This window comes from Balaenoptera acutorostrata, chromosome 18 (assembly GCF_949987535.1).
Source record: "Balaenoptera acutorostrata chromosome 18, mBalAcu1.1, whole genome shotgun sequence".
Classification (NCBI taxonomy): domain Eukaryota; kingdom Metazoa; phylum Chordata; class Mammalia; order Artiodactyla; family Balaenopteridae; genus Balaenoptera; species Balaenoptera acutorostrata.
In genome coordinates, this window is record NC_080081.1 from 76176664 (window position 1) to 76189209 (window position 12546).

Here is a 12546-nt window from a genome sequence, read left to right on the forward strand (position 1 = left end):
GAGCCACAACTACTGAGCCTGCGTTCTAGAGCCCGCGTGCCACAACTACTGAGCCCGTGAGCCACAACTACTGAAGCCCGCGCACCTAGAGCCCGAGCTCCGCAACGAGAGAAGCCACCGCAATGAGAAGCCTGCGCACCACAACGAAGAGTAGCCCCCGCTCGCCGCAACTAGAGAAAGCCCGCGCACAGCAACAAAGACCCAATACAGCCAAAAATAAATAAATAAATAAATAAAATTTTAAAATAATCATAATAAATTTACATTAAAAAAGAAAACCCATACTAAAAAAAGAAAAAAAAGAAATAACAACTCTAGGTCCCCTGCAGGGTGAAGAGGCCTGTTGGCAGAAACAGCAAATATACGGCTGCTTCCTCCTCACTGACCTACTAAGCCTCAGGTTTTTTTGCTGGGAAAACTGGAATAATTCTTACTTCATGGGTTGCTATGAATATATATATATATATATTTTTAAATATTTATTTATTTATTTTGGCTGCGCTGGGTCTTAGTTACAGCCTGCAGGATCTTTTAGTTGCAGCGGCATGTGGGATCTACTTCCCTGGACCAGGGATCGAACCCGGGCCCCCTGCATTGGGAGCACGGAGTCTTACCCACTGGACCACCAGGGAAGTCCCGGTTGCTATGAATATTGAATAAAATGATGATTTCAAAATGTTTAGCACAAAGAGTCATTAAGGGCTACCTGTTGGTGTCGCCGTTATTAATGTTATAAACACGATTATTCTACACTTGCAGCTTCTCACCCTCCTTTCTCTCACCTGGTACCCCTCCCTCCACCTCCACCCCGGTGCAGGTCATGGAAGGACTTTCCCCCCAGCCTGCTAACTTAAGGAAGGAACAAATATGATTCCTTTTATTACATACCAGGAGATATTAAACATGCACAATTAAACGTTTGTTCGTGGACTTCAGCCCTATATTTTTTTTTTGATGCATAGCATGTGTTTCATTGCACTAACTCCCATCTGCTAAGGATGTGCTTCCAGAATGCCAACTCCAGCTTGCATGATTTTTTTTAAGAATTATTTTTTTAATTGTGATAAAATACACATAACAAAATTTCCCCTCGTGACCATTTTTAAGTGCGCAGTTCAGTGGCCTTAAGTACATTCACACTGTTGTAAAACCAACACACCATCCACCTCCAGAATGTTTTTCATCTTGCAAAAGTGAAACTCTGTCCCCGTTAAACACAACTCCCCATTCCCCCCTCCCCAGCCCCTGGCAACCACAACTCTACTTTCTACCTCTATGAATCTGATGACTCTGGGTACCTCATATAAGTGGAATCACACAGAATTCATCTTTTGTGACTGGCTTATTTCACTGAGCATAATGTCCTCAGGGTTCATCCGTATTTTTGCATGTGTCAGAATCTCTTTCCTTTTCAAAGCTGAACAACATTCCACCGTATGGATGGACCACATCTCGTTTATCCATCATCCATGGACACTTGAGTTCTTCCACCTCTTGATTAACTGTGAATAATGCTGCTCTGAATGTCAGGTACAAATATTTCTGAGACTCTGCTTTTAATTCTTTTGGGTATCTACCCAGCAGCTTATGTGATTTTTAAGAAAGAAAGAAGTTCCAGAGTTCCAGCACAAGTCCTCCCTAGCTATTATTACCCCCATCACTCAGAGAAGATGGCAATTTGCCCAGAGTGTCTCACACAAGTCACGAGAGGAGATACATCTACAGTCTGGCTCTTCTGCTCCAAAGCCCATGTTCTACCCACTATAATTTGCTATCTCCCCCACCAAACAGAAAACTATTGGAGATAATCAACAGGTTCCCAAAAGTGACATGCTATGACAGAAATCCACCACAATCAATGACTTTCTAATACATGGGAGATAAACAGAAGGCATAGTAAATGAGGCAATCCCATTCACAAAAGCTTTATTCTTTATATGCTTGGAAATTAACCTGGTGTGGTGATTTCAAGATCTGTTGAAAGAAAATTATAAAATTCTTGTGGGAGAAATAAAGGAAGTTTTAAAAAGTTGGGTGCTGGGTTCTGTTTCAGGCTATGAAGATCTGACACAGTAAAGATCAAAAAACTCCTGTAGTTAGTTATAAATAAAGTTCAAACTACTGGGTGTAAGATAGGCTCAGGGATGTATTGTACATATATTCCAGGGGGAATATAGCCAATATATTGTAATAACTGTAAATGGAAAGTAACTTTAAATTGTATTAAAAATTAATTAATTAAAAATTATACAGTTCAAAAACTAATTAGAAATTTCCACAGGAATTATACTAAGAATCCAACTGGAAAAATAAGTAGGCAAGAACACTGCATTGGGGAAGGAAAATAAAAGCGGAATCAGGAGAACTCACTTCTTAGATAATTATCAAATATATTACCAAATGACAATCAATAGGACAGTATGACATTGGCTTAAGAACAGAAAAAAGTAACCAACAAAATAAAGCATAGATTCCAGATATATGCCTAAACCTTATGAGAGCTGTTACTAGGACCAACCTGGAATAAGAAAACAAAGGGAAAGGAAGCAACTTTTAATAAAAGCCACTGAAGAAACTCAGTGACAATAATAGTTACTATTTAATACGTATTAACTTACTTATTGCCAGGGGTTATTCTAAAAGTGCAATAACTTGTTTAATCCTATTAACAACTTCAAGAGGCATGTTCTATTACTTTCCTGACTTTATGGATGAAGAAACTGCGTCACCAAGAGGGTGTATGAACTGGCCCAAAACCACACAGCAGCTCTGGTGTCAGAGGTGGGATTCACGCCCGGAGCATCGGTCCACACCCAGCCTCTTGACCTCACACTGCTCTGCTCACCCTGCAGTGAGGACAGAGCTTCAACCCAGCTGTTCAAACAGTTATGCTTCAAAAGCCCTGCTAAAACCCACAGGCATAGAAAACAAACTGATGGTCACCGAAGGGGAAGGGTGGGGGGAGGGATAAATTAGGAGGATGGGATTAACATATACATGCTACTATATATAAAATAGATAAATGAGGACCTACTGTAGAGCACAGGGAAGTCTACTCAATATTTTGTAATAACCTATAAGGGAAAAGAATACGAAAAAGAATATATATATAACTGAATCACTGTGCTGCACACCTGAAACTAACACAACATTGTAAATCAACTACACTTAATTTTTTTTAAAAAGCCCTGCTTTAAAAAAAAACTTAAAAAAATTTAAATTCCTATCTCAAATGCAGAAGGAGGTGAAGTCTGACATTCAATAAACAGAAGAAATTGCGACAAACAAATTTTTAAATATCAGTATAAAAATAAAATTTTGGTACAAAGAAAAATTGAAATCAGGGAAAAGATCATGAAAAAGCTATGTGCAATCACCAGAATGAATGAAGTCAAAAGACTGACAGTGTCAAGCATAGATGAGGCTAGGAAACACCTGAGTCTCTCGCACATTGTTTGGCGGCAGTGTGAATTCATTCAAGCACTTTGAAAAGCTGGCATTACCTGCTAATCCTGTACATACGCGTACAAGATGGCCCAGCAGTTCCACTCAAAGGCACAGACACAGGAGAAATGAGAACACAAGAGGAGCATTCCTCAAAAGACGTGTATAAGATACTTACAGCATCTCTATTTGCAAGAGCCGAGAATATCTGTAACAGCTTTAATCACAATAGCCAAAAACTGGAAACAGCCCAAATGTCCATCAACAAGAGAATGGCTAAATGAACCGCGGTTATTCACGCAATGGGATACTCCTCAGCAATGAGAAGGGATGAATCACTGACACACACAGCAATGAAGATGAATCTCCCAAATACTGGGTTGAATGCAAGAAGTCAGGTACTGAAGAGCAGGTACCCTGTGGGTCCATTTATATGCACTCAAGAACAGGCAAAGCAATCGAGGGTGAAAAAATAAAAGCAGGAGTTACTTTGGGGAGTGGGCATTTGACTGGTAAGGAACCCAAAGGAACTTTTCAAGGGCTAGAAATGTTCTGTCTTGATCTGGACAGATGGTTACCCAGGTGTAAACATATTTAAAAATCCATTGAGCTGTACACTTAAGATGTGTGTACTTTATGTAAGGTGTAGCTCTAAAAAAATTAAAACCGGTAAATCAACAAAATGTTATACTAAATATGAGTGACAAAACATTTAATTCATTCAACAAACATCTCTAGAATAACTATTGCGTACAGGACGCTGAAAACACCTCACTGACCAAATGGGACCACCATCTAGGAACTCAACATCCTGCGGGGGATGCAGGTAAACAAATAAATACAGAACCTCATAAAGCATAATTGAGCTGGGGACAGGTGTCAGGGGTGCACCCGGGAGGCTCACTCTGTCTGAAGAAGTTGGGAGAATTCTGGCAGTAGAGAAGCAGTTTAACCTAGGTCTTAAAAGATGAGTAGAGGGCTTCCCTGGTGGCGCAGTGGTTGAGAATCTGCCTGCTAATGCAGGGGACACGGGTTCAAGACCTGGTCTGGGAAGATCCCACATGCCGCGGAGCAACTAGGCCCGTGAGCCACAACTACTGAGCCTGCGCGTCTGGAGTCTGTGCTCCGCAACAAGAGAGGCCGTGATAGTGAGAGGCCCGCGCACCATGATGAAGAGTGGCCCCGGCTTGCCGCAACTAGAGGAAGCCCTCGCACAGAAACGAAGACCCAACGTAGTCATAAATAAATAAATAAATAAATAAAAGATGAGTAGAGCCACGGTGAGATACCACCTCATCCCCATTAGGATGGCTGCCATCAATAAACCAAGATAACAAGTATTGGTGAGGATGTGGAGAAATGAGAACCCTTGTGCCCTGTTGGTGGGGACGCACAATGGTGCAGCCATTATGAAAAACAGTGTGGAGGTTCCTCAAAAAATTAAAGATAGAATTACAGTATGATCCAGCAGTCCCACTTACGAGTATATGCCCAGAAGAATTGAAGGCAGGGCCTTGAAGAGATCACTGTACCCCCACGTGCTCAACAGCATTGTTCACAACAATCAAGAGGTGGAAGCAGACCAAGCGTCCATTGAGGGGTGAATGGGTAAGCAAACTGTGCCGTGAACACACAGTGGAATATTATTCAGCCTCAAAAAGGAAGGAAATTTGGACACAGGCTACACCATGGATGAGGCTTGAGGACATTATGCTCAGTGAAATAAGCAGACACCAAAGAACAAATGCTGTATGATTACGCTCGTATGAGGTCCCTGGAGTAGTCAAGTTCGTAGAAGCAGAAAGCAGAATAGCAGGTGTCAGGGGCTGGGCAGGAGGGGAACAGGGAGTTGCAGGGTTTGGGTTTTGCAGGATGAAAAGTGTGCAGGAGGCTGGCCGCACGCACTGAGAACGCCCCCCCAGCGGCAGCCCCCCGGGGGCACCTGTGCCTGCGTGTACCTCTACCAGGGTGGGGCTCTGCACGTGGACACTGTCGTACGCAGGTGGCCAGCACGTCCCCTGTCGTGCAGGACCTCCCCTCTGTGCAGGCCAAACAAACCCCGAGGCCCAGGGGCCTCTGTGCTGGGCAGACCTCAGTTAGAGTCCTACCCGTGTCATCAGTTACCAGGCATCGGATTAGCACAAATTCCTGCACCTCCTTAAGTCTCATTCTCTATAAAATAGGGCAACACGACCAAATTCAAACACGTGCGGTGGACAGTAAGATGCCTGTGTGTTTGATGAAGGAGAGCTGCACGGACCTGTGTGCATGTCCAGCGGAGGGTGATGGGCATAACCAGACCGTATCCACTGGGACTCCACGTTCACAGCACACTCAGGCCCCTCGTTCCTCACTAGATCCCGGGACTCTAAGAGCTGGCCGTCGTCAACCCTACAGACGCCGAGAAAACTGGGCTTAAAGACGGTCACTGACTTGCCCCTGGCTCCGCACCCAATCAGAGGCCAAGCCGGGCCAGGGGATTTTGTGTTTCCCTCCATACGTAATCACACCTTTAATAAAAACCTTCCTTCCTTCCAGCAATAGTTTCCGGAATAGAGCTAGATCCTATTGGACAAAAAGGCTTCTGCATGTCTGTGCAGGTTCCAGGGCACACGGATGTGCCTAGACTCCTCGGGGCCTCCAGGCCAACTGGGCTCCTGCATAGGCTCCCAGCGCCGGGGGACAGTCCCCTCTTCCAGCATGACGCCCGTCCCCCCAGTGGACACAAAGCTGCTGAGACAGGAGCCTGTGTTTCGTCTTGTATCCCGGCACACTGTAGCTGCTTAATAAATCCCGAGTGAGGAAATGCTTTCTGGGTTTCTTAAAAATAGCCCACAGACTTTACTCTCTTCTCATCCTGCATCTGCAGAAAATCTTCTAATCTTGTCTTCCAAGCCTGGGACCACCTTTGTTAGCAATTTGTCTTCTCTTTTTTTCTCACTGGATTTAGTAAAGGTCATAATCATCTGTGGTTCAGTCATCAGATATGTCTGAGCAGCCTCTAGGTGCCAGGCTCCGTGCTAAGTGTTGGAGGTGTGGCCCTTGGAGGGCGGCAGAGCACGGTTGTGTAGGCTGTCTACTGCACAATCCCAGGGTACGGCCTTCACAGCACAGCCTTTCCCTAAGGCATCTCCAAGGGCTCCAAGCCTGAGGACAGTGGAGCAGATCAGACCTCCCCCCTCTCCAGGGAAATGTTCAATTCCATCCAGCCTGGTGCTTGGGAGACTTACTTAGGTGAAGGAAGGGGGCAAGGCTCAAGTCTCTCCAGCATCTTGGCTCCTAAACCACCCAACACTGGCTTTTGGGTACCAGGACACTCCCTGGGGAGATTCTTTCCCCTTAGTTCCCCACCGGGCTCTAACTTTTCAGCACCAGCCAAATTTTCCCAGATGGATTTCTAACCGTTGAAATGGAGGTTTCTAATGGAAATCCCTGCAGCCCTTTACTTAGAGCCGCTCTGGTGGACACTACTCTAATTATTCAATTGCCTAATTCCATTTATCTTTCATGATCCATTATGCACTGCTGACAGGCTGTGTCTTCCTCAGCAGATACATAACCGAGTCTAATGGACTCTGGGTGAAACCAACCACATTGACTAAGGAATTTAGCTGGTACCTAATTCCCCTAAACTATTATTTTATAAATGAACAAGGCAGACAGACACATTTTCTGCTTTAGGATAAATATTGTATGAATTGCCCCTCTGAGACATCACATTATTAGTACATTATCCTTCATTCCTCCCCAAGGTTTGCAGGGCCTGGGCATACATACACTCAAGAGTACATTTGGGTGATTTTACTGAACAGGCTGATTTCAAAATCTGTTTGTATCCATGGAGAAAAGAAATAATTTTGTCTCATGGACAGGAAAAGTTCTTTAAATGTGGATTTGCTATTTCAGCGTGAAAGTCATCATTTTGGGGACTTTTGGTTTGACAGACGTGTCCAGGGTCTCATTTTTAAAATTCAGTGCACCTTCTTCCCTTGGCGCTCCCAACGGAACCACGAATCCTGGGATGAGTTTTGCACGGATACAGGAAAGAGCATCTCCCTTATGCTGAGAACCAAACATCCTAAGAAAGTCAATCTTTCTGTTTGGTTAAGTTCCCTTTTTTAAAAGATGCAGCTTATAATAGAAAAGCCTATTTCTCACCAAACATGCTCATGTTTTCACTGTACCCACATGGGCATTTCAACCTGGGGTGGGTCACGGGACTCAGGCTAAGAAATAATGTCTATTCTGCCCAGGTTGTAAAAAGAAACCCATTTCAAGTGGCAGTGGGCTTTCTCTTGTCCTGGATAAATAGTGCACACTTTTTTTTTTTCCATGTTAGCCATAACACGTATATTAATAAAATGATAAAAAGCTCTAATTGGACTATTGCTTGAGAGCCTTCACATCATGACACAAAAGAAGAGGACACGCACTTAGAAAATGCTGAGGGACAGAAGCAGCTGATTTTGTGGTCTTTCCCAGTAAATGGGGGGATTACAAAGATCTGGAACTAAGAGCGAACAAACTAAATCGTAGGAGTTTTTCCGATGATAAATAGCCTTCACATTTGTTCCAGATGTTACGTCAACATATCTGCTTACAGAAATGAAATCAGTCGTAACATTTCTTAGGGATTAATTAGAATCGAACTGTTAGGGAACTCTGCCTGTTCACCTTTGCTAAAATGCCCCAGGAAGTTGAAACAGGAGTGATGTGGAAGGGAGGAAGGAGGAGGTGTGGTTAATGCATTTACACCTTCTTAGATTCTCCCTTGAGTATATTTTACCTTTGCCATAAAATGAAAACATTTAGGGCTTCCCTGGTGGTGCAGTGGTTGAGAGTCTGCCTGCCGATGCAGGGGACACGGGTTCGAGCCCTGGTCTGGGAAGATCCCACATGCCGCGGAGCAACTAAGCCCGTGAGCCACAATTACTGAGCCTGCGCTCTGGAGCCTGTGCTCCGCAACAAGAGAGGCCGCGATAGTGAGAGGCCCACGCACCGCGATGAAGAGTGGCCCCCGCTTGCCACAACTAGAGAAAGCCCTCGCACAGAAACGAAGACCCAACACAGCCAAAAATAAAATAAATAAATTAAAAAACAAATGTTTAAAAAAAAACAAAAAAAACAAAAAAAAAAACAAAAATGAAAACATTTAAATTTCTTTAAAATTACATTTGACTTAATTACACCCAGGCCCTGATACCAGTAAGCCCCCCATTTCTGCCTGTTTTTCTGTCATAAAGAGCGACCAGGCTCATCATTTCATAAAGAGTTGTTTTCTATGGGATGTTCGCTATGTGCAGAATGTTAATAGCTGGCTGAATATGAATAGGCTCTGTAGCTCCACTTGAAATATAGAAAAATGGCCCAGACATTAAAAAAGATAAAAGGGAAAAGGGCAGTAATGAATTTAGAGGAAAATGAACATTAATGGTACTAGCATTACTCATGTTCCACATAACAAATTATTGGAAATCTGTCAAGTACACCAAATTATCTACTCGTCGGCTGCTGTGAGGTCCTCTGCAGCCATCCAAAACCAGCAAAAGCAAGACAATTTAAGCTAATTTTACTATTTATAACAATAGAACAGGCCATTAAGATAAATTAATGTCATTATCAAGTTTCTATGAAAATGACAAATACCACTATTTAGAGCAGCTTAGAGGCTGTTGACTATAATGAAATCCGCTGCACAGGTACTAAAGAGATACACTCCAAGTAATTATTTTCTAGTAGCCTGTTTGTTTCCTGACCATTCATTTGCTTTCACCACAATTAGTTCTGTACACAATATGGTGGTAACTAAACAGTCAACACCGCACAGCATTAGGACTAATTGGGCCATTAGGATGCAGTTTCCAGCCTTTTCCTCCCTAAAGAGAGCTGGGAGTAAACAGACCAGAGGCAACAATGAGAGAACCGTGCTGGCGTGGATTGTCTTCATTTAAAGGAGCTCCAAACAAGACAATAAAGCACACAGTGAAAAGCTCTGCAGAGAACACCCTCGAAAGAGCTGGACAATCACCAAGTAGATGGCACTGGAGTGCGCCCCGGTCCACCCCCCTCCCCGGGGACGCCAGCCCACAGAGCCTTCTGCAGCGGCATCCTTGGGCTCGGAGGAGTGCCAGCCAGAGGTGTTAAGAACACCTTGTTGGTCTGAACCTGGGAATTCTTCTTCCACTGCTCGGATCCGTGATTTCTGAGTTGCCCAAAGCCACAGCATGGAAGGCCCATCTCCCTAACACAGCTATGTCATTGATTGCTTCTGGGTCATTGTTTTAGGACCAAATTCCTCCAAGGCTGTCCACAGCCCAGGGCTGCTTTCCCTAAATCAGACATCCATGGGAAAGAACGTCCCTGACAGTTGCGGTGAGTGATTTATTAAGAAGACACTGTCACACAACCGGGCTCTCTTGAGCCCCTCATTGCCTGAGGCAAGTTGCACGCTTTGCATCGGGCAGAGGCCAGGCCGCGAGCCGCGAGCCGCGTACCCTCAGTTACTAAACAGGAGGGGATTCATGAGGCCTCTCAGGGTAGCAGACGGTGTTCCTGCGGCCATGCTGCCTTCTGTTACCGGGGTCGTTAGCAGACCGCTCTGCGGACACCACTCAAAAACCGCCCGCTGGCTAGGCCCACCTGCCTGCCCCTCTTCCAGCTGAGACGAGCGTGCGGTCCTTCAGGATCCTAACATATGAGACACAAACACACTGCCACATTTCTAAAGAACTCGGAGCACGTGAGGCGTTCAAGCAACAACAGAACGATTAAGAAAAGGCAGGGAAGAGGACCCAAAAAGGAAGAGGAACAGCGCGCACGGCAAACCACATTACATAAGACCTGCGACTGCATTCGCTTCAAAACGTGATACCTGCCAAGGAGCGTAAAATGTGGAATCAGGCAGAGGGGACCTGGGAGACGAACTCTTCCGATGGTCAGATGAGAAGCACAATGCACGTCGCAGAGGTGAGAGCCGATCGCTGGTGCCTTGATTCGCTCGTACGAATCCTTCGCACTGCACCACTTTGCGGCTCCACACCTGCGCAGGTACGCAGGGTGCGTGCGCATGCGTGCGAGTGTGCGTGCGTGTGCGTGCGGGCGCGTGCGTGATCCCCTCTGCCTCTCCCCGCGTGCGTCCCCCGCCTGCCTGTGTTCGCTAACTTCAAACCATGGTCACTGGTAGACCTCTTCAGCATCGGGACTGCAAAACTGGGGCCCCTCTAAGAAAAGGCGTAACTCCTGCCTCAGGGGGCCATTGAGACCTTGAAAGCGAGGAAAGATGGTCTGAGCATCCCCTTCAAACCCGCATGCTAGTCTCCACAGTGACCCTCCCGTCTCTCATCCGTGCTGCTCCCCCATCTCCCACCCCAAATGGTGTGCTTCTTCCCCCTCTGTGACCACAGCCATAACCGACCATATGAAAGACAGAGAGAATGTCTCATTTCCCTTTTACCTAGAACAGAGTTAGCATTCAATAAATAAATGCTCTTTCAAAGGATATCAAAATGGGTTTTCTGACGGCAGTGATTTCGGAAGAGGTAAAATGCAGGTGGGCCACGGACCTGGACGGAGGAGAGAAAGGGACTTTCTGCGGGTGCAGTTGCCATCCGGCTTTGGCAACTTAAGAAGAGCGATTTTGAGACAGGATCCCGCTTTGATTCTGAAGTCTGTGCTGCGGTGGTTTTACCGACTGGGGCGAAGGGCCCTCAGGGAGGAAAGTTGTCCCCACTCCCCTTTGGAATGCTCAGAGACACCAGTCCAGGACCCCCGGGGCTTGCTTCAAGAGTCCCCTGCTGGCTGCTGACCAGGATGGGGCCATCCAATTTGTAAAGTTACAAATAATGTTTTTCAAAGACATGGTTCCTGGGCAAAGTATATGGTGAGTTAATTATAGCTGCTATCCCGATGGTGATAATCTTCATGATAAACCATAACCCCCAAGAGTTCAAAGCACTCTAAACAATTAGATTAATTACACTCAAAGTTTCCCCAAAGGGTGGGCCACTTCATGACCTCTGCTTCCAGATGAGGAAGCCGGGAGATCCAAAGGCAAAAGTCCAGGAAATGGGCTGGAAGCTGCTCCATGGAAGGTCCACCCACGGGGGGTGGTGTTTGCGAGGAGCTGTAATGCTGGAAGGTGAGAGCGGCTGGGGGCGACAGGGGGCCCGCCCATCTGGTATGTGGAGGGGCCGGGAGAGTCCTGGCGTCGCCAGGCACCCCCTTCTATCTGGGCGGGGCCTCCCCAAGTGCGGAAGTGGCAGCACACCGCAGGCCTCCTGCACCTGCGCCTGCCCCTGTGCTGAGCAGACTGAGGTCCCCTCCATGTCGCTATGCTAAGGGCAGCAGGGGCAGCTCTGAGGTCAAGACACAGGAGCAGGGCTAAGCAGGCTGGCGCATTTTCTGTTTTAACCTTCCCCACTGCCCCGCAAGGCAGGGCTACTTATATGAGGAAACTGAGGTCCCACAAGTCAAGAACGTGCCCAAGGTCACCTGGCCAGTGGGTGCAGAGGCGGGATTCAAACCCGGGCTGTCTCGATTGGGAGGAAGCTTTTCCTCTCTCAGGCTGCTCCATTCCCAATGCCAGGGAGCACAATCCCGGGGTCCTGAGCCTCAGCTTCCCCATCCATAAAATGGAGTTGATCCTAACCCCACCCAGTGACAGTGAATATTCAGATAAATCCGTTCACATTCCACACCAGGCACAGAGCCTTGCTCCCGGCTCCCACTCTCAAGCACACAGCCCTGCTTTGACCCCGTCTGCTTGATTTCAGGGCTTCTGGTGCTGCCCGAGCCGATTACTCGCTGCAATAACCTCATTCTGCAAAAATCACACTGGCTTTTACAGGTCTTTACGGGAAGGAAATAGGCTAATGCACTGTTTTCTCGTGTGTGTCAGTAGCCCAATCTCTCTCTAATGGGCTCAAATTGCAGTTTTAAAACCTAAACTATGAACTTAAACTCTCCTACAGACATGCCCAGGACAGGCGTCCTCACTCCTTATGACTTCCAGTGAAAATTAGAGAAAAACACTGGGTCCTGTCTTCCTCTGAATAGCCAGGTTCAGACACAGGAGTAAGCGTGACCTTGGCGGAGTTTTTCTGC